The sequence below is a fragment of the Mus pahari genome, chromosome 17 (genome assembly GCF_900095145.1).
Source record: "Mus pahari chromosome 17, PAHARI_EIJ_v1.1, whole genome shotgun sequence".
Classification (NCBI taxonomy): domain Eukaryota; kingdom Metazoa; phylum Chordata; class Mammalia; order Rodentia; family Muridae; genus Mus; species Mus pahari.
In genome coordinates, this window is record NC_034606.1 from 48,036,786 (window position 1) to 48,059,678 (window position 22,893).

General features: G+C 50.2%; 1 protein-coding gene across 1 annotated transcript in view; it reads right to left on the reverse strand.

The window, feature by feature from the left end:
• Positions 1 to 14,303, reverse strand: part of Tcf20 (transcription factor 20) — a 171,502-nt gene extending 157,199 nt beyond the window's left edge. The window contains exon 1 of the mRNA XM_029547803.1: positions 14,280 to 14,303. The gene's annotated coding sequence lies outside the window, so the exon portion shown is untranslated. The remainder of the gene's footprint in view (positions 1 to 14,279) is intronic.
• Between the last annotated feature and the right edge of the window lie 8,590 nt (positions 14,304 to 22,893).

Below are 22,893 nucleotides of genomic sequence, written 5' to 3' on the forward strand. Positions count from 1 at the left end.
CTCTCTCTCTCTCTCTGTGTGCATGTGTGTGTCTGTGTCTGTCTCTCTGTGTGTGTGTGTGTATGTGTCTGTCTGTCTGTGTGTGTGTGTCTGTCTGTCTGTCTGTCTGTCTGTCTGTCTCTCTCTCTCTCTCTCTCTCTCTCTTTCTCTCTCAGACAATATCTCACTTTGTAGCTCAGGTTGGCCTGAAACTTGTTATATGGACTAGACTGACTTTTAACTCACAAAGACTTACCTAACCCAAGTGCTAAGGATTAAAGGTTGGCAAATGTATTTTTTAATTAAATTATATTGTTTTCAAGGCAGGGCCTCACACAGCCCAGACTGGCCTCCAATTTGCTTTTCAGCACAGGATGACCTTGAACTCCTGAACCTCTTGTCTCTACTTCCTAAGTGCCAGGATTACAGGTGTACGCCACCACGCTTGTTTTAAATGACATTGGAGATTGAGTTCAGCCCTTAGCTCATGCCAGGCAAGCATTCTACCAGCTGAGCTACAGCCCCAGCTCCAGTGACATAATTTTAAATGACATAAAATAAAAAATGCTTAACTATCAAGCCACATGTGGTCACAAACATGTGGCTATCTTCAACTTGACAGAATTAAGAGTTTCCATTAGTAGCCATAATTCTGCCTACCTTGTAGAAAAGTGACCCTGGACCCAGATACATGACGGTCAAGGGCAGGAGAGCACGGACCTAGTGTGGAGCTCACGGGAAGCGGGGTGCTGAAGTGAGAGGAAGATGTGTGAGAGGATAGTCAGTGTGGGAAAGGAAGGAGGGATAACAGAGAGGGGAGAGGGACAGAGGGTGGGCAGATGCAGGTGCTCAGATAAGAGGGAGGGGGTTGGGGACTTAGCTCAGTGGTTGCCTAGCGCTTGCCTAGCAAGTGCAAGGCCCTGGGTTCGGTCCTCAGTTCTGGGGGAAAAAAAACCCAAAATAACAAAAAGACCAAAACAAAAACAAAAATAAAAAAACCCAAGGTAACAGATAAGAGGGAGGAAGGAGAATGTCCATATAAGCCCATGAGCAACAGCAACACCGAGTGCAGCCCCATCCAGAGCAGACTGAGGCTCCCCAGGGATGGGACCCAAGAACTTCTGGGGTACAGAAACAAAGACATACACCCCCCAGCTGTCATCTGCTACAGGTTGTCATGTTAGAGCCTGTCTCTTAGCATGAATGGTTGTGGCCACAGCCACCTGCTACGCCTTGCAGGCCCCCTGTTGCAGCCTATGCTTAGGTCTCCAGCCTCCCTTAGGGTTCAACCAGACATCCTTAGCAACACCAAACACCCTTGATGCTTTCTGTCATTTGGCAGTCAGGGGCCTGTTAGAGGCTCTCCAACTGCCTGCCTCAGCTCCCTGCTTCTGACTTGCCCCTCCCCAATCCTGTTTACCTCAGCAGCCAGGGGGACCCTTGCAAATGGTACATCCAGGGGCTTCAACATCTGGCCCTACTTCCTCCTGGAGCTCATCTGCTACCACCTGGCTTCTGCCCTTCTCCCCAGGATGCTCCAGCATCCCCGCCTTCTTGACTGTGGCGGGCCAGATCCCAGTCTGGGCCTAGGCTCTTGGCTTTAAGCTCTGCCTGGAATAGCTCCTCTCCCAGAGGTGTCCCCTCCCTCTGTCTTTGCTCAGATGGCACTTTCTCAATTAGACCCTCCTTGGACACCTATTTATAAATGAGAAGCAAAATATCCACCATCTCCTTCTCGGCTTTATTTTTCTCTCTGGCACTTAACACTCTTGATAACAACATATGTTCCTTTCTTATTATGTTGGGATTTTTCCCCCTTGTTTTTGGTGTGTTTTTTTTCCCGCTCTCTCTCTCTCTCTTTCCCTCCCTCTCTCCCTCCCTCCCCCTCCCTTTCTCCCTCCCCCTCAGCATGTCCATGAGGAGGGGGTTTTGTATCTTCTGTTCACTCCTACATGTCCAGGATGAGTGGGGGCCTGCGGGGCACTCATGAGGTCCTTTTGGAATGATGAGTTTAGAACAAGGCCAGGTGTGGCAGCACACGCCTGTAATCCCAGCCCTGGGGAGTCAGAGGGTGGCAGAGCTCTGTGGTGAATGAAGGAGTGAATGAATAAATGATTGAGTAACTGAACCCCCTCAAGGATCCAGCCTTGGATCTGGACAAGCCTGGGCTACCCTGGGCCCCAAGTTAACTCAACCTACCTCCTGACTCCCCAGGGTCTTTGATCCTTCCTGGTCCCATCCCTTGATGAACTGCCCCATCCCAAGGGCCACCTGCCCTCTCTTAGCCACTGATAATGGCACAAGTGGCTCTCTAGTGCTGAGTTGAGTTCGACAGCAGGTGATCCAGTCCAGAGCCATCCCACCAGCACTCTCTCAAGGTGGCTTGGGTGCACCCCAGCCTCAGGCTTCTCAGAATGCACCCCGAGCTTCCTGGAGTGGCAGGGGCTGGAGGGGGAAGAGTAGGGTACCAGTGGAATGAAGAACAGCTAGGTGTGAGCTGCCACAAACTAGAGGCCATGGGTGTCCCCTGTCCCCAGGTACCACTGTGGGCAGTACCTAATGACAATGCTGGTTGTCCCTCTGTCAGGTCCCTGTGCCAGTTCAAGGGGTGGGGGTTTCTCAGCTCCATCCCACTTCTGGGTGCTGATTGCCACATGAATGATGAATGAGGCCAAGAAATCAATGAGAATGAGGACCTCCCACCCCGATAGAGGAGGGACTTCTGCAGATGCACAGTGGTGAGGCTCAGTCAGTTAATCCTCAGCAGACCCAGGTCAGGAACCCACATGTCCATCTGTGTGTGTGTGTACACGCGCGTGTGTGTGCACACATATTACCAAGACCAGAGCTCACAAAATCACTGACAGATCATATCCACACCCTGGCTCCCCAGCACCCTAGCATTCCTAGGTCTGGGAATGTAAGATAGCAGCAATGGGGAGCAATGGCATGTGTCTGGACCATCAGAAAGGTGCCCAGCCGGCCAGGATCAGGATTCCCCACCCCACGCCCAACATGCAAGTCCTCTCTAGGCAGCCACTTCTCTTACAGTCTCACTGGTAGTCTCTGCAAAGCCGACCATGTTCTGGGGTGGTCAGAGTTAGCTATGATCACCCACTGAATGTTCTACTTAGATTATTATTGATTTTATTAGAAGGGCTGAACATTCATTCTAGAGCCATCACCAAGCCCCAAGTTCCTGCCTCCCACCCTACGCACACCCCCGGGACTCACACATCACAATAATGATGTGTGTGACAGCGCGTGTCCTGGCTGACTGGTTCTCTGCGGCATTGTGGCTTGCTACTTTAGAAGCCCAACTTCATTCAATCCCCGGGAGAGTCCTATAAGTTGAGCTGCTGTTGTCCATCAGCAGACAAAGAAACAGAGAGGTGAATTAACATGCTCAGGGTCCCCCAGCAGGCAAGGAGCACAGGCTTCAGTCAGAACCGGTGATACCACTGTCAGGCAAGACAGCAGGCTGGGGACCGACTGCTCAGATGTAGGCTGTACATGGGATTGTGGGATCTGTACCTCAGGAAGGACCCCCCACCCAGGGAACAAACAATGAGCAAATCCTTAGAAGGGTCTATAATGTTGGGAGAGACCAAATGTCAAGGTAAAGCCCCAAAGCGAGGAAAGGGCAGCTCAGGTGAGGCCTCCGCCTTCTGCCCAGGTCCTGCCTTTGTCCTTCTAACTCATGAACTTCAGAAAGGTCCTTGTACCTGCCCCGTGTCATCTCTGTCGTCCCCTGCGTACTGATCTCATACTCTCCCCAGGCTTGCTGGTAACAGACCTGCTGGATTCCCATTCACAGGCCTTTCTTACTGCACTGCCTTGCCTCACAGAGCAGAAATGTGAGCCTAAGAGACAGGGCATCTAGACTGAGTCAGTCAGGGTAAAAGCCAGGAAAATGGCTCCAGGTAAAAGCTGCTTAAGTCTGCCAATCTAGATCCAATCCTTGGAATCCATATAATGAGCTAAATGCAGTGATGTGCATCTGTAATCTCGGGATTCCCACGTGGAGACGGAATAATAATCTGGAGCGAATGTGCAGAGTGCAGAAGAACCTCAGCAAGCTCGGTGAGGTTGAAGGGGAGAGCCTCGCCTCTGACTTGTTGTCCTCTGACTGCCACTCAAGATGATATCCACATACACATTGTTTGCTTGCTTGCTTGCTTGCTTGTTCAAAAAAGAAACAAAGAAAGCATCGTAAGTATTGGACACGGAGTGGGCAAAGAGCAGAGTCAGGATTGGAATTCCAGCATCATACTCTAGACCCCTGAAGACTGGGCTCTGTCCTCTCTGGCCAGGAGACAGAGACTGCTCATTGGCTTTGGAGTCCACAGCTCTGGACTGAAGCCCTGGCTCTGACATTACTCTAGCCAAGTTCCTCTTGCTTTCCAAACCTTGGCTTTCTGTCTCATGAAATGAGGTCATTTCTCAAGAACGATTCGACTAGGAATGGAATGTAGCTCACTGGGTCAAATGCTTGCCTAGCATGCACAAAGCCCCGGGGTCTGTCCCAAGCACCACAGAAGCTGGAAGTGGTGTGCACACCTGTAACCCCACCATTCCGAAGGATCAAGAGTTCAAGGTCATCCTTGGCTACCTAACAAATTTGAGGCCAGCCTAGACTATGTAAGACCCTATCTCATTTTTTTTTTTTCCCCATTTGGTTTGATGATAGAGCACTCACCATGAATGGATAAGGCCCTAGGGTCCATCCCTAGCACTACAGAAATGAAGAAGTAAATGTTTAAAATTTTATTCAAGGTCCAGCAAGTGAGTGAAGAAGGTACCTGCCTGCAAGCCTGGTAACTTGAGTTTAATCTCCAGAATCCATGCAAAGGTTGAAGGAGGAAATAGACTCTTAAAACTTGTTCTCCTGTCTCCATGTGCGCACACAAATGTATACATTGCTACACATAATAATAATAATAATAATAATAATAATAATAATAATAATCTTTAAACATTAAAAATTGTATTTAAGCAAGCATGAAGTCCCTGTAGGTATCCAACAAATGTAACTGCTTAGAGAAACGTGAGGCAGTTCGCAGGAATAAGCATCCCCCAGTTTTTAGCACCCCAGCCTCAAGCTACTTTCCAACTAGGAAGCTGTGGAAGGCAGGGCTCTGGCTTTGAGGTTACCCTGTGAATCCTGCCTCTCCTCGGGGTCAGAGGCCAGTATTGCTCTTAAGCCCTGCTTTCTATAGGCTTATATTGGGGTTCCTGCCTCTTCAGTGTGTCTGCCATGGCCCAGCCCAGGTGCCAAGTAAGCCCCAGAGACAGAAGTCTGGTCACTCACCTCTGAGGCCAAGGAGGCAGTGGGGCCTGCACTGGTGCTCTGCAGGGGCCAAGTTGTGAGATCGCTCCCACTCAGCTTGTTACAGGGGACACTTGGAGGTCTAGGGTGGGTGTTTACTGAGCACTGTTTGTGGTCACAGGAGCTGGGTATCTTAGAGACTCAGGGTGGGTGTTTACTGAGCACTGTCTGTGGTCACAGGAGCTGGGTATCTTAGAGACCCAGGGTGGGTGTTTACTGAGCACTGTCTGTGGTCACAGGAGCTGGGTATCTTCTTGACACCTAATATTTCTGCAGCCAGGTATGAACATAACTACCTCACAGATACCGAAACTGAGGCTTGGAAAGCCAAAGAAACCTGGAGTGCTTAATATGAAGACCTTTCTGTCAGCCTCCCCTCCCCCACAGCAGAGGTTGTTTGAACTCTGATGAGGACAGGGAAATCATGACTGCCAAACCCCACTTTGGGACAGACCCCAAAAGAAAGCTGTGCTCAAACATGGGCTGAAGCTGGCTTCTGAGATCCCTTCCCAAATCCTCACTACATCCAAATGCTAGCTGTGTGCCGCACATGGAGCTAGCATCTCATTCCCAAGGCAGCCTTCCGAGGGCAGCCATGGAAGATCAAGCCCAATCAGCCAGTGTCCTTCCCTCAGGTAACTGCTGTCTACAAGCCTTGGTTTCCTCCAACTGTAAAACAAGAGCATGCTCGGCCGGCCTATCAGGCTGCCTGAAGTAGTCAGGGGACCTTAAGGGGGTTAACAGGACATTTCGGAAGCATCTTGGGTTGCCAGAGAAGCTCCACACGATGAGGAAAGGCTTGAGGGTTTTCCAGAGACCCAGTGCACTTTCCCCACAGAAAATATAAAGCATAACCAAGATGAGGATAACCTTGCCAAGGGGAGCAGGAGCAGTGTCTAACCTGAACTACCTGGGCTATCCCAGACCTGACCAAGTTCACTTGGCCTATCTAAGTATTTAAAACTATCCTTGAACTTCTGGTCCATCAGCTTCGGTCTCCCGATTGCTGGGAAAGATGGCAGGCCTGGGCTGCCTGCCACACCCCTGCTGAGGCTCAGCCCTGCTAAGGGCAGCAGGGAAGGGGGCCAGAAGTGTCTGAGTCAAGTTCTTCATCTGTCATTTCTCAGCTGTGTGGTAAATATAGCTGTCAATCATCTCTCTGGTCTGAGCCTTGACTTCTCCAGGAAAAGCTTGTCTATCAGAGCTGTGGGGCTCAGCCGTGTGAGACCGTCAAAGGCAGAGGAGCCCAGCACACTTCAGGTCCGGAACCCACCAGCAACAGCCAGGCTACCGTCCTCTCAGCGATGACTATCCTCACCCAGAGAAGGACAGAAGAGCCGCAGCTGGGGAGAAGGCCAAGTCCTCATCACCCTGCTCCTACAATCTTCTCTACTGTCCACCACATGAGGCTTTTCTCAGCCTCTGGGAGGCAGGACAGCGAAGCAGGAAAAGCAGGTAGTCAGGAGTCCACGGATGGGGAAACTGAGCCTCAGAGAGCAAAAGTGAGAGGGAGCGAGGAGACCATGCCCTTTCTTTACCCGGAGCATTCACACCATAACGGGAGCCTGAAGCACCCTTTTTCCACCAGCCTGGACCCCACTGGCCTGTAAGGCTCCCCTCTCCCAACCTATGCTCAGCCCTTCACAGTCCACCTGTCTTCCAGGTCCTCAGCAACGCCTGTTGTGCCACCTCTCATATGACCGCTTCTTAGGAAGTGTCCTCCTACTGGCTAGAGCATTTTCCAGACACTGGTTTCCAGTCTGCCTGCTTTGGGGGAGGTCCTGAGAGTTGGGTGTGTATGAATGTCTTATCAAACACCCGGCATGCAAACGAGCACAGGCAGCTGTTTAACATCTGACATCCTTGTACCTCGTCCATCCACGTTCCTATTCTGTCACTCAAAACATGTTTTGGGGGTTAGCAAGATGACTTAGTAGGTAGAGATGCTTGCTGGTAAGCCTGGTGACTTGGGTTCAAGCCCTGGAATTAACATAAAGAAGGAGAGAGCTGAGTCCCACAAGTTGTCCTCTGACCTTCAGACGCGTGCACGCGTGCGTGCACACACGCGCGCGCGCGCACACACACACACACACACACACACACACAAATAGTTTTTGTTTGTTTGTTTTTGAGGCAGGGTCTCTCTCTACAGCTCTAGCTATCCTGTTCCTCACTCTGTAAACCAGGCTCGCATTATGGTGTGAATGCTCCGGGGAAGAAAAGGGTACGGTCTCCTCGCTCCCTCTTGTAAAGTCATGCTTATGGAGTCGCGTGTTGGGTAGAGATCTGCCTGCTTCTGCCTTCCAAGTGCTGGGACTAAAGGTGTGAGCCATCACAGCCCAGCAGCGTATTTTCTTGTCAAGTCATGCTTATGGAGCTGCGTGTTGGGTACCCGGGATACATGCAACAGTTGAGGAAACAGGCAGAGCCCTGCTTTGATGCCCCACCACTGGAGAAGCACAAATATGCCACTGTATGGAGAGGTCAAGTGCTAATAAGTGCTATAAAGAGCAATGGAGCTGAAAAGGATGAGGAGGGGGAGGGAGCGAGGGAGGGAGGGAGGGATCAGAGCGTTCAAGGAAGTAAAGGGGATGAAGAGCAGAAGGACGAGTGTACCAGGAGGAGGAAATGGCCAGTGCTGTAGTGAGAAGCCCCAGGGGACATCAGCAAGGTCACTGAGGCAGGATTTTACTCTCCTCTTGAGTCAGAACCATTCCAGGCTCCAGGGGGTGAGAAAGAAGCAGAAAGGCCCTGAAGAAGTGACACTGGAGCAGCGCTCTTTCTTTGGAGGAAATAATGTCTGCCAGCAAAGAGGAAGAGAAAGCACAGAGCAGGAGGCGCCTGGAGGCTGAGCTCATGACCGGAGCTCAATGGAGCAATGGAGAACCAGGGAAGCTCTGTGCGCAGAGAGGAGAGGTTTACATCCCTCATCTCCTCTACCTGTGCTCCTTTAAATGACAAGGTTTTCCCAGTCCAGGCCTGTTGCTTGCCTGACTGCTGGGCTCAGGGGAACGTGGTAAGACATGCCAGGTGAGCACCGGCTACTTCCCTGGCTTCTGAAGTCATCTGTCCTTCCAGTAGCCCCACGACCGACCGAGGTGGGTCCTGTTCCTGTTTGGATTTGGCAAAGAAGGAAACAAGGTACAGAACCATAGCATCCTGCAGCTAGCAGGAGGCAGAGCCGGGATACAAGCCCAGATGGCAGACCTGCCTCTCAAAACCCACCTAAACCCACCTCAAAGCCCGCTCTCTGCCCATGAGAGTGGCTGGTCCCACTGCCAGGCATCAGGTACCTGGGACTCTTCCAGCTGGCAGAGCAGGGTCAATGCATACACACACACACACACACACACACACAATCCAATCTACAGAGAAAGAAACCAAGAGGAAGAGACACTTTTGGACCCCAAAGCTTGCCTTCATCTGAGACACCAACCCGGGTCTCAGATGGATGTCAAAAGCTTTAGCTGGGAGCTTGCCAGGCACAACACATTCTCTTGAACTTCCTTAATCTGAGCCTGCTTTGGGGGTTAGCTCATTCCTCAGCCCCTCTGTCTACAGCCTTTTGTGCTTTTCCCTTCCTTTGGAGGGGGGAAATGAGGACCCCTGCCAGGTGGTCCTCAGGCCCCAGTCACGGGTTCTACCACTCTCCTCCTTTCAAACAAGTGTTTCACGCCAAGAAGTGCCCTGCAGCCACAGGTCCTGCCTTGCCCAGTTGACCCATTGTTTTCGGCAGCAAGCCCAGCTGGGACAGTAAAGCAGACCCGTGACCTCCTCAGAGCTCCCTCAGCCAGGAGATCTGGCAGAGGGAGCTACGGGTGTTTGTAAAGGGGGGGGGGGGGAGGCAGGTCCAAGATCACTCCATAAAAAATGGATTCCTAGAAAAACACAAACCAGCTATTTACCTTGTAAATTTTATTCCCCTAAAAAAAAAAAAAGAGGTATCTCATTTTAATAAGGAATCGAGAGAAGGCAGTCCTAGTCCCTCCTTTATTGGTGAACAAGGACAGTCAACAGAAACTCACAAGAGGCTGCGAGTCCGATTTATTAGCCACTTTGTCTCATAAAACCCAGCATTTTTATTAAAAGAGGACGATAGCCAAACGCTCTGCTCGTTTTTAAGAGAATCGCCTCTAATGTCAGGCAAGACTTGGTTTAGTTGTTTTTTTTTCCTTAATAATTTCTCAAACAAAGCTCAGACTCTCCCGACTCCACGCCTGCTCCTCCAGCCGCAGGAGGGAAAGGGATTTCTGAATCCATCTGACATGTCGGATTTCTTTGTGGCATCCACTCCATCGCTCAGCAGCCAGCCATGATGTCATAAGCCCATCAGATTTCCGGTAGGGAGGAAAAAAAAAAAAAAAAAAACGCTGGGGAATTGGAAAAAATGGATGTTTCTTATCCGTCAAAAATGGGGGTGGGGGTGGAGGGGATGGTGTGTTTGGAGGAGTCTGGCTGGGGGGGGGGAGAGAAGAGGAGCAAGCTCAATGTTTGTGATATTAAATGTCAGACAGAACCTGAAAAGCCCAGCCACCCAGATGTTTTTTCAATAGCCAGATGTCTGGCAAAGAACAGACCATGCACCCTCCCGGGAGACCCTCAGCATTTTGGCTTTGACCTCGGGTCTGTAGCGAGTTCTCACTGCCAGGAGCCGCGCCTCCGGCTTCCTCCCTTTGCCCTGCTCTCGGGGTGGGATTTTTCTTTTCCCCTTCAAAATCTTTACACATGGATGGTAGGGGGTAACCAGGTCCAGGTTTTTAAAAGCTGTTGAAGCTGTGATTTGAAAAGTTCAGTCCTTGGAATTAGCTTCCAGAGAGTACACTGTGTAAGCCAAAAGGAGGGGGGGAAATCCCTCATCCAACACACACACACACACACACTCACCATATGTGACTCCTAAGCCATAGGACTTAAAACCCAAAACAAAACCAGTGAGGCTGCGAACAAGGACTCAGTTCTGACACTGAGAAGAGAGGAACCTTCCCCAGGAGTACACCTCCCCCAAATCAGAAAAACACATGAACAGCTTTGTTCTCCCTGACAAAGCCCCTTGCTTTCAAGGCGCCGACAGTTGCCAACAAAAGCACTGGGTAGAAGTAATTTACACTCCAACTAGGGCTTCCAGGACTCATAAAATATGGGAATGGAATTGGCTTGGCCAAGGAAACTGCTTCCGCACCACTGCAGTAGGGACCCCTCAGGTCTCAGACAGGGCAGGCCACAGCCTCCCGGTGGCCTGGCCACGTGCCCCACTGAGGCTACCTCCCGGGCCCGTGACATCACAGCTAATTGCCTCTGAAAATGAGCCAGGAACTGCAGGCCCCTCAGGGCCACAGCCCAGGGTCTTCCACAGACCGGCAGCTGTGGAGAGACGCAACTCCAATTAAACCAGAGCCCTCAGATGACAAGCCAAAGGGATGGCCAAGGGGACAGTAGCTGGCAGAAGCCAGTCTGGGCTCGGGGGCAAGGGTAGAAGGTTCTATGCTCTGCTCATCTATGACAGCCCCTACGTTTTGCAGAGGAGGAAACGGAGGATGAGTGACCTGCCCCAAGGCCACCCAGATAATTAAGGGGACAGACAATACTAAGGAAAAGAAACCACAGGTCTGCCACTGAAGTGGCTCTTCCTGAATGCTATCTAATTTAATCCTCACAACAGCCTGCAAAGGGCTGGGGAGGGGATTACCATTAACCTCTGTGCCTACAAGAACCAATGGAGCAGCAGAGAGAGGTTAAGTCATTTGTCCAGGGTTACACAGCTCCTCATTAACAGAACTTGGCCTGAACTTCTGATTTTGAATGCAGTGCTGGGCAGGAGGAGGCAGTTAAGGTTTAGCTGGGAGCAGGGAATGTGATTTAAACACACGTTTAAAATGCTGGTGATCCCCACAGAACAGAAGGAAGTAAATCACTGCAAATTAATTTTTTTTTTAAAGCTAATCCAGGCAGGAGGGCTGGCTGGGCCCGTGGGTAGGTGGGAGCCAGCTTTGATTCTGTCCCGGCCAGAGCCTGAATAAAGTATATAGACAGGCTCTCTAGCCATGGGCCTGCTCAAACCCCTGAAGTGGGGTGAATTGGAGGGAGATTCCATAAAAGCTTCATCCAGCATCTGCAAGAATCCGACAACCTGCCACAGGGGAAGAAGAACAGGTCTGCCGGGCATAGAAGCCATGAAAAATCAAATTACAGCCAGTTCTTCTAAGCGGGATTCCAGCTTTCCAGCCAAGAGTCTGTGATCTGACTCATTTATGCAGCTCTATTTAGGGGTCTGACTCTGGCTAAGGGAAGCTGTTCAGGGTCCTGTCCACAGGACAGGAAGTGGGATATAGTTATGGCGGCCCTGTAATCTAGCCATCCGGGGTCCCTCACTCTCTACATTCTCTCAGAGTAGTGCTAAAGGAAACTTCATGCAAGAAACAGGAGCAGTCATGTGGGTGGCACACATCTTTAATCCCAGCACTTGCGAGGCAGAGGCCTGAGGATCTCTGAGTTCAAGGCCAGCCTGGTCTACAGAGGTGAGTTCCAGGACAGCCAGGAAAAAAAAAACAAAAACAAAAAGCAAAACAAACAAACAAACAAAAACAGGACAGCCATGGCTACACAGAAAGACCCTGACTTGAAAACAAAAACAAACAAAAAAGTGGGAGTAGGGGAGGGTGGGTGGGACTGAGCCCAGGGCTAGGGCAGGTGCTCTCTCCTTCCTGCACCTTCCCTGATGAGGCCCTGTGGCCCTGCACACCACGTTGGTGTTGCTATGAGCACTCTATGCCTGCTTCTCCCTCTAGACCTGCTGGCTTCTTTTAATTCATTTCTATGAGCTCAGGCCTCCAGCCAGGGGAAAGGAAAAAAGAAAGAAAAATCACTGCACACCTGCCAGGCTGAACAGCTCATTTTCTTTGGGAAGGTCTACCTACCTACCAGCCCCTTTGCCTCCCATCTGCCCAGCAGAAAGTTGGGTTCTACCATCACTGAACTTCTGCATAATGATGTGAACAGACATCATTCACCATGTTGTCCATACAAGGCATCATGCCAGATTATGGCTCTCTCTCTCTCTCATATATATATATATATATATATATATATATATATATATATATATATGAACTATGATATATATGATATATGAACTCTCAAGAAATCAGGAAGGTCAAGGAAGCCTTCCTGGAAGTGGTGACAATGGCCCTGGGACCCAGGAGATGAGGAGCATTATTGACACCTCTTCCGGTCAGCCCTACAGAGAGGCTCTCTTTGACGCCCACCCAAGCTGCCTCTCCTTCCTGGCTGTGTATTTATTGCTTGTCATCTGTGCCCCCCCCCCCCCCGCACTGGTCTGGAATCCCTGTGAGGAATGAGACTAGCTCTGTCTTGGTCACTGCTCCATTGCCAATGCCTAGCTGAGGCAGGTGTTCTGTTGTGTATCAATCAACAGAATAAATAGGGGCTGTGAGAATGGCTCAGCAGGTAAAAGGGCTTGCAGCCAAGCCCAAGGGCTTGAGTTCAATCCCAGGGACCTACAAGGTAGAGGAGAGCACTAACCCCAGCAAGTAGACCTCTGATCTCCCAATAAGGACAGTGGTGCTGGTGCTCCAGCACACGCGCCCGTGCGCGTGCGCGTGCGCGTGCACACACACGCACATGCACACGCACACACATACACATAAAGTAAAAATAATACATGACCTGTCTAAGTAGCCCTGACTGTCCCAGAACTCACCAGGTAGACCAGGCTGGACTCAAAATTCACAGAGCTCTACCTGCCTGTCTTCTGAATGATGATGTTAAAGACATATGCCACCACACCTGAGGATAAATCTTTTTTAAAGAAAGAATAAACAATACACTCTAAGGTCCCACAGGGACCAAGGGTACAGAAGGTGATAGAAAATGAGCTTGAGACTCACCCCAAGAATCACCCTAGTCATGTCTGTGTCTCTTAACCAGCAGGCTCTCCTCTGCCACCCCCACCCCCCCACCTCCCCACCTCCCCGCCCAGTCAAAGTGCCTTTTTTCCCTTATAGAAGAGTGTCACTAATCCCCCATCCCGCTGGCTCTGCCCCAGGCTTGACACCTTTGGGAAGAATAAGATAGACACTAGCGTTCCCTGCCAGAACTCTGCCACGAGCTCCCGCCTCCACTCCTCCTTTTATCCAGAATACATGGACACCTGGAGCCACGGAGGCAATGACAAGCAAATCCAGGAGTCCCAAAACAACACAACCCCCATCCCTCTGTCTCATCTATATCGCCCTACTACTTCCCAATCCACTCCCACCCCCAAACCTCCTCACTGAAGCTGAGAAAAGAAGCCAGAACACATGGTGTTAGTCCTGTCTTCCCAGAGTGTGGTGGGACACCAAGTTATCCTTTCTCAGATTCCTCACTGGAGAGACGGGGACACTTCAGATGCAGCCAATTGAACCAAAGAGCAGATCGGCGGAATCAAGGTCTCCTGCCCTGGTCTTACTGCCCTGGGGAAAAGGGGGCTGCTTAACCCGAGGCTTGGGGCTCCCACACGCACAGGTCGCCATAACCAAGAACCTAAGTTCCTGGGGACGCCGCGGGGTCTGCATGTGTGCGAGCTGCCCCTTTCCCCTCCAGGAGCTACTCAACGCACTCCAGCAAACTTTCCAGAAGCGTCTACACCTTCCAGTGGTTCTGCAGCACCACCAACCACCAGCTCGCGTCCACAGCCTTGCCTGCTCCCGGCTACCTGGAGGTCCCCCGAGTCGCAGGTCCGCGCGCACCTCCACACACTCTCCAGCCACTGCGGACCTCAGCCTTGGGGATCAGTCTGTCCCCGTTTCAGATCTCCCCGGCGCCTCCTCCGCACCACCTGCGCTCATCTACACCGCCTCGGGGGTCCTCGGGTCGCTTGCGTCTACACGGCTTCAGCAGTCTCTGGGTCTACACAACCCAGCACATGAGCGATGCCCTCAAGGTTCACCCAGTGTCTCATCCCAGTGCCTACCTTGCCTACAGTGCCTCACGCTCCCGTCCTGGCTGTGCCTTCTGGTTCACACATTTTGCAATCTTGTCAGTGGAGAAAGGAAAGGAAATCTTGTAATCCTCCTGCAGCCACGTGGTGTTTGCCCCTAACCCCCCCCCTTCTCCGTTTTTTGGTTGTTTCGTTCTTTTTTTTTCTTTTGCTTTTAGGACAACATTCATCCCCAACAGCCGCTAGCTGCGGGCTCCAGACAGACTCGGCTGGCTGCGGGGGGCGTGGCCCTGGGCGGAGAGAGGGCGTGGCCTGGGCGGGCAAAGCGAAGTGTCTCTGCCCTGGCCTCCCTCCGCCGGGAAACCGTGGCCTGCGACCAAGGCTCCTGTTCCAGCTCACGATTGGTCAGCCCGCTCGTGATGCTGATGTTTAATTGGCTGAGACGAAGAAGGCTCAGAGGTGGTGGTGGTGGTGGTGGTGTGTAGATTTTATTCTTTGCCTTTTTTTCCCTGCGGCGGCCGCCGCTCTGTGGGTTCCTCCTGAACTCTGCAGCCTTTTACTCTCTAACACCGTTCTCCCCATCGTAATGTTTAATCCCACCCCGAATGACAACTACATTTCTTTGTCCTTCTCCACCTCCATGAGGTCAGGACTAGGGGTTTCTACCGCTCAGTAGTGTAGCCCCAGTACCTGCCTTATAGTAGGTGTATCAAAAACATTTGTGGATTATATTAATAGAAATGGTGCACGTGGGGTTTTGGAGCTATCTTTAACGCTGGCAACAGTCCTAAGGGGAAACAGAGGTACAGAGATTGCAGGAACCACGGGCTGATTGTGGTTACATATAGGCTTAGTATGTAGGCTCCAACTTTGTAAACAGCAATGCCCTGTGGGGTACCAGAGCCTGCTTCTCACGTGTCCAGTATTAGACTAAAGCAAGAAGAGAGTTGCACTATGATTTATTTCAGTGAATGTGCTGTCCCTAGCACGGCGCTTGGCAGCGGCCGAGAGGACTCCCCTCCTGTTTCCATGCTGAGATCGCAGCGACTGCTGAGCCTCTTCCTTCATGGAAACCCACCAGCTTAACACAGGCCATATTGTCAATCTCTGTTTGGGCATAGCACGTGTGTACCCAGGGGGAGCCACAGGAATGATCAAACCATGAGCAAGTGACATGATCCTAGACACCGATCTTTGGTTAGGATGTCCTTAGAGAAACCCTGAAAGGTCTTTTTGATTGAGGAGTGAGTGGTTTCTGAGAAGAGATTGAAAAAGGACTTGCCTGACAAAGGAGTGTGTAGGAGCTGCTCATAGAGTTGGATCGTGGTGGGTTAATGGACCAGAAAAATGCTCCGGGGAAACCTGTTTCCTATATAGTGTGTAGCCAGAGTCGGGATTGAGGAAGGCTGGCTTGGTGACTGATGAATGAGTTCTTGTGTCTGTGACTTCACGTGCCCTTCTTATAAGAACACCAGTTGGTAGATTTAGGGCCCACCCTAATCCAGTGTAACCTTATCCTAGGTCAATTAAATCTGTGAAGACCCAATTTCCAAACCAGGCTCATTTATATTTTTCAACCCACAGGCTCCTTTGGATCTGTGAACAGTGAGCACAGAAGCCCCGAGGCTGCTGGGGACAGGCTCCCTTCCCAGCTGCCCATGGCTCTCTTTTGGGCTTAACCTCCTCCAGCTCATTTCTGATCCTGGCTGCCACCAGGGAGAGTCCAGAAGAGAGGCCTCTAAATGCTAGGACTTCACAGACCTTGCAACCAACCATGTCCAGTGTGGTGCTCTGAGCAGGGCCTCACTGGCCCATCCTCCCACCCACCCCCCACTGCCTCCTTCCCACCCCCACCCCATCCAGAGATGGACAAGGACAATGAAAGCTATTTCACAAGCAGCTGGTGATTAATCGCCAAGTTAATTAAAGAGGCTGTAATTGCACTCCTGTTTCAGAGGTGGGGATGATGTCTTGGGCAGGGATGGGTGGTCGGCTTAGGTCTCCCTGAGAAGATGGAGCCAGCAAGGCAGGAAGAAAAAAAAGTGGTATATTCTAGAAATAGATGCTTCCACTGTAGCTGAAATGTTTATTTGACACAGTCGGGCGGTGAGCCTAAATGTTTATGCTTGTCTCTGTACATTTCCACATCTTTGAAATATTTCATTAAGGATGAGGGGGGAAATTCGCCAAGGGGAAGGCTAAGTATTTCTAAACTCTAGTTTCAGATTTATAAATGACCTCAAATACCAGTGTGCCTCGATTTACACAATGGAGAGGCCTTTAAAATTATGTGCAAATCGAATCCCGTTGGCCCGCCTGGTACATCTTAAGGCTGCCGATGCTCCGTCTTCATTTCTGATTGATTTTCCCTGGCAGAGGCGCCAAATTCGTTGCTTTAAGTGTCAGGCTCTCTCTGTCAAGTAGTTAATGACCTATAAAGCACTTAAACCGTACTGGAAGAGACGCTATTTGGAGGCACCCCACTGTGTCCCCTCTCCCATTGTCAGTAATCACCCCTCATTCATTTGCTCTTATTGGTCTGGAATTTGTTCTTAGGGTTCCCTAAAGCAGAGCCCTCCCTCCAGGGAGGTCCAACTCTCTGGGATCGCAGATGGGTGCCGAGGTCCAGAGGCTTCTTCAGCAGGAGTACCTTCCTTTCTCAAGTCCCTTTTCCTCCCCCACCCTAGGGCAACTTGGCCACTTAACTGTTCCTCACCTCCTCTCCCTTTCCTTCTCCATCATGTTCCAGAGATGGTGCTTGTCTTTACGCCTCTAGTGAGTCAGGGAGTAAGAGGAGAAGCCCAAGGTCAGAGTGAGCAGCGTCTGTGGCAGAGATGGGCTCCAGAGCCAGAGTTGGTAGGGAACATCCTTAGGCAGCAGAGCCAGGCAAGCCATCGGCCACTGGGTGAGAAGACTCGATGAGCCCCAGCTGGAAGAGAAAGCACATTTGCTTTCTGTGGCTGTTATTACCAATTCCACAAACAAGGCTTAAAGCAACACACGTTCTTTTACAGTGTGGGGAAAATCCAAAGCTTTATCAATGGAAAGAAACCAAGTGCACAGCCATACACCTCCTGACCAGGTTTTAAGGAGAACCCCTTTCCTCTGTCACCATCTTCACCTTTGAGACTCACCTTCCCTGGCCACGGTCCCTTCCTCCATCTTCAAACCCACTCTCCCACTCCACTTTACCTCTTCCTGAGCCTATAATCAGCCCATGTATCCTTCTCATAAAGACATTTGTGACTCTCAAAATCCCGGATCATTTCTGAATCTCGAGAGACTTAATGCCATCTGCTATGTAAGCAGCATTACAGGCTCCCAGGATTAGGGTGGGGACGTCTTGGGAGGGTACAGAGGGCCACTCAGCAGAGTGGTCCAGATCGTGTGTTGAGACTCATGCTGGGGCTAGATTCTCAGCTGCAACACCCAATCGGTAGACTGTCTCGTACGACTTGTTTTAATCTCTTGTAGTCTCGGCTTCTTCATTGTTAATATGGGATCGGTGCTTGCCACCAGGGTGAAAGCTCAGAAGACATTTGACTATGAGGTAGAAGGAACTTCCTGTGCCAGAGTTGAGTTTGAGAGAGGCCCTTCTGAGGAAGGACAGAAGAGGAGGAACAGGCCAGGCTGGAGTGAAGAAGGGCAACATCCCCTTCAAGGGAAGTGTGTGTGTACTCACCTTATATGCACGAACAAATTCTGTCCTGCGGGTGATGGACAGGAGACACAGAATGTGTCTAAACAGAGGGGTGGTTTGGATTTATGTCCCTGTATTGAAGTCCTATTCTCTTTCCAAAAGCTTTATTCTCTCCAAGTATACAGTTCAGAGGTCTTCTGCATACAGTACAAGGCTGTGTAAGTATCATTACTGGATAATTCTAGAATATTCTTTTTGTTTTGTTTTGTTTTGTTTGAGACAGGGTTTCTCTGTGTAGCCCTGGTTGTCCTGGAACTCACTCTGTAGTCCAGACTGGCCTCGAACTCAGAAATCCACCTGCCTCTGCCTCTGCCTCCCAAGTGCTGGGATTAAAGGTGTGCACCACCACTGCCCAGCTAGAACATTCTTATATAAAGAAATCAGGGCTGGTGAGATGGCTCAGTGGGTAAGAGCACCCGACTACTCTTCTGAAGGTCCAGAGTTCAAATCCCAGCAACCACATGGTGGCACATAACCATCCGTAACAAGATCTGATGCCCTCTTCTGGAGTGTCTGAAGACAGCTACAGTGTACTTACATATAATAAATAAATAAAATCTTAAAAAATAAAAAAAAAATCAATAAAATCCAAAACAAACAAACAAACAAACAAACAAAAAAAAAGAAACAACCTCAGGGGGAATGGCTTATCTGGCTTTTAGTNATAACCATCCGTAACAAGATCTGATGCCCTCTTCTGGAGTGTCTGAAGACAGCTACAGTGTACTTACATATAATAAATAAATAAATCTTTAAAAAAAAGTATTTAAAACAAATAAACAAACAAACAAAAAGAAATCATATACTCACCAGGAATTCCCTAAAGCAGGATGGTATAGGGAGGAATACCCTAAAGGTCTCTATGGTCTAAAACCTAGTAGGAAGACAGGACAGCCTGTGCCTGCAGTGTGGAATAGTAATGCAGTCTCAGGGCTAGACTAGCCTGGCCTGGACAGTGCCTCCTTGACAGCCCCCTCCCTTCCATTTCCTCACTTTGACTCAGGGAAGGTTCAGGATGGCATTATCTAGCCACAGTAAATTTTTGTTTTATTCTACTTTTTATCTTGAAGCAGGCTCTTGTGGATGTAGGTTAGCTTTGAACTCACTATGTAGCTTAAGTTTCTGATTCTCCTGCCTCTAGCTCCCAAATGATGGCACTACATGTCCCATCATGACTGGTTTATGTGGTGCTGAGGATTAAACCCAAGGTTTTGTGCATCCTGGATTCTACCGGCACAACCGCATCCCAGTTCCACATCCACATTTACCAGTTTTTTTTCTTTCTGGATCTGGTACCTTAGCTCTGGAACATGGCCATTTCTCTAGGGCTCAGCTGTTCATCAGAGAAGCCAGCAGCTCCCCTGGCTTCACCCCCAGTACACAATAATCAGAGCGACTGCCTACAGAGGCAGTTGGCCGAGGAACTTCTGCAGGGTGGTGGTGGGGCATGGCAGCTCTGAGCCTCCCACACCACTGATTCAGCCACTCTGGGGTGGCTGTGGGTCTACTAGAACAAAGGGGATTCCAGAAGGGTGTCTCTAGGTTCCCACCCTCTGCCCCCTGGCTTAACTCAGTACAGCTGATAAACTCAGAGATCCTAGACCCTTTATGCCAAGCAAGCCTGGCCTCACCTCCAGGCAGGAAGAGAGGCCATCTGGTGACAGTCAGGACCTTGCTGAGCCATCTGAGGCTTCCCCTGGCAGTGACAGGGGCTTCTGGGAGCAATTAGCAGAACTACACTTGCAGGCCTCATGGCCCCTGATCCGGTCTGCGAGCTCACATCATCAGAGCCTCTCGTCAGCTTCGAGTTACAAGCACGGCTGGTCTGTCCTCTGTGGCTGGACCTAGGACTACAAAGCAGGGGGGTAAGGCCTCCGGAACCCCTGCATGTTTATTGTGGGGACTCCTTTTTGGTGGCGTAGATGTCCCAACACACCCATCTCAATTCTCATAGATGTAAAAAGGGTTACACTTCTTCATGCATTCCATTTCCACTTCCTGGAAAAACAAGAAAAAAAGAAAAGAAAAGAAAAGAAAAGAAAAGAAAAGAAAAGAAAAGAAACAAAACCCGATCTCCTTCTGCAAGAACAGGCACTGAGGCAAGCACGGGAAAGGATTCATTTATTCTTTAAGCAAATGGCTCTTGAGTATGAGTCCGGGCACAGACAAAGAGGCACAAACAAGGTTTCTCTGCGCTGGAACGCTTAAGACCTCCTGGGGGAGATGGATGTGTGTGAACTGATTTAATATGAGGTGAGGAAGAAGGAAAGAACACCTGGAAGGGGGGAGGGGCTTAGGGAAGCTCCCTGGCGAAATGGGGTAACTGAGCAACCGGCTCTTCAAGCAAGGATGGGGTGAGGGGCCTTGGCAGAGCATGGGGGGGCACACAGAGGTGGGGAGGTGGGCATCTTTGAGCAGCAGCTATGCTGCAGGTCAGACTTGGCATGACTTCAGGCCAATGACAGCTAGGACAGTCAGGATTTTTTTGTTTTGTTTGTTTTGTTTTGGTTTGGTTTGGTTTGGTTGTTTTATTTTGAGGCAACGTTGTCTATATGTATAGGTAGGCAGACCTTGAAATCACTATGTAGTAGAAAGACCTTGAGTTTCTTTTAAAACGTTAAAATCGGGCTGGTGAGATGGCTCAGCGAATAAGATCACCCGATTGCTCTTCCGAAGGTCCTGAGTTCAAATCCCAGCAACCACATGGTGGCTCACAACCATCTGTAACGAGATCTGACTCCCTCTTCTGGAATGTCTGAAGACAGCTACAGTGTACTTACATATAATAAATAAATAAATATTTAAAAAAAAACAAAAACGTTAAAATCATATTTATCGAGTGTGCATGTGAGTACTCCACATCGCACGTATGCGTGGGAGTCACTCCGAGGATAATTGGTGAGAGTCAGTTCTCTCTTTCCGAGATTCGGGTCCCAGGATGGAAAGTCATGTCCTCAGCCTTGGCCAGAAGCATCTTTTCTCACCAAGCCATCTCATTGGCTCAGATCTGATCTTGAACTTCTGGTCCTCCTACCTCCAATTCCTGAGCCCTGGGACCACAAGCTTATGTATGTCATCACGGTACCAGGAGCCAAACCCAGGGCTGTCTTTGTACATGCTAGGCAGGGACTCTTCCAAATGAGCTACAACCCCCCCAGCCCAGGACCATCTATTCTTATCCCAGTCCCCACAGAGGTCTTGGAATACACTTAGATCTGACAAATGTTGAAAGAGCGATGGGTGAAAAGAGGGCCGAGTCTGGCAGAGGAATGAAGCCTCGGTCTCACGCCAACCAGAGGCCCGTGTGAGTAATCCTTAGCCATGTCCATACCTGTTCCTCCCAGGACCAGTCTAACTCACAGAGCCATCTTATCCCCTGTGTTACGATGAATCTGGCCATGGAGTCCTGCAGGCGATGAGCTTTTGATGGTCAGATTTGAGCTATAGAAATATCGATTGGGTGCAGGATCGGGGAAGGTCTGAAGAAGAGGCCAAAGGGACAGAGGAAAGGGGACAGGGATCTGAGCTGAAGAGGTAATCAGTCCCCAGATTATCTCAGGCCTATCATGCAGGGGCCATGTTCTCATCCAAGGCAAGGAGGTTAGCCAGAATCCCATCCATAGAGCCGGAGGACTGCGAATGAGGAGTCCAGAGAGCAGAAGCCAAGATTGCTGGGCCCCCGAAGGCCCACAGACTGGTATAATAAAACCCACCCCAGACATCAGGCATCGTCACTTGCAAAGTAAGTTTTCAGGCAATGAGAGGGTTGTAAAGGCAGAGCAGTACCGATTACAGCAGCATTATCCAGGATTATGAAGCTCCTGAGAGGTGGCTCATGCTACAAGGCATGTTGTGCCTGGGAATTTCTAGGGCATGCCTGGGATCTCAATGCCCAAGCTGCCAGGTATAAGCTGCTAGGCAAACGTAACTCTAGGACCTGCACTGGCCTGCCTCTATTTTACCAAGGATGTAGACTGACAGCAGGTAGAAGTATTCTCTCTCTCTCATTCTCTCTCTCTCTCTCTCTCTCTCTCTCTCTCTCTCTCTCTCTCTCANNACACACACACACACACATACACACACACACACAGCAGGTGGTGCAGAGAAAGAAGAGAGGGAGGGAAGGGAGAAGGAAAATTTGGATACGACCATCTCTGCAGAGACTTCAACTTTCCATGGGCTTCCCCAACATCCAGTCCCTGGATAGCTCCTTCTATTCTGTCCCTACCTATGGCTTCACTCCAGATCGATGGAGACATGCTCACATTTGGAGCCAGTCCAGAGCTGCCCTGTCTCCTCTGGGTTCGTATGTTTCTTAGTTTCTCTTAACAAGAGTTTCTGCTTTGGTAAGCCAGGGAGATCAGCCTCTCTCCCCACCCCAATCTGCAGGTCTGTTTTCAGAATTTAAAATGAGAAGATGTTACAGATTAAAAGTCCAAAGACAGAAATCAGTACAGTTTCCATGCCTGGGCCTGACAGTGCAACCTGGAAGCTCTGGGAATCCCTTTCATTCCCACAGAGAAGGTACAGCAGGTGTAGTCCAGGTTGGGGGGTGGAGGCTGTTCCCTGTGATACCTTACACAGAGGTTGTAAACAGCCTGAGAGGCCATTGATAGGGGCCTGATTAAATTAGGACCATCCATCCTTGTGTCCTCTGCTGTAATTAGAGTCTGGCTGCATCTACATACTGTCTTGGGCAGATCCCCACGTGGGGCTTGGTGAGCAAAGCCAATGCAAACAACAGCTACAGACTGACTGCACAAGCTCTTCAGAAACCTCTCACAAACACCCCAGACTTCCTCTGTCCAAATGGACAGATGCCATAAAAGCCATCCCAGTGGCCCCGGGTGGTAATCCCTAGGGAGGGGATTCAGATGGAGGCAGGAAGGTGGCAGGTGCATCAGAGCAAACTTCACCTTGTTGGAGTTTAAATGCTTCACCACACTC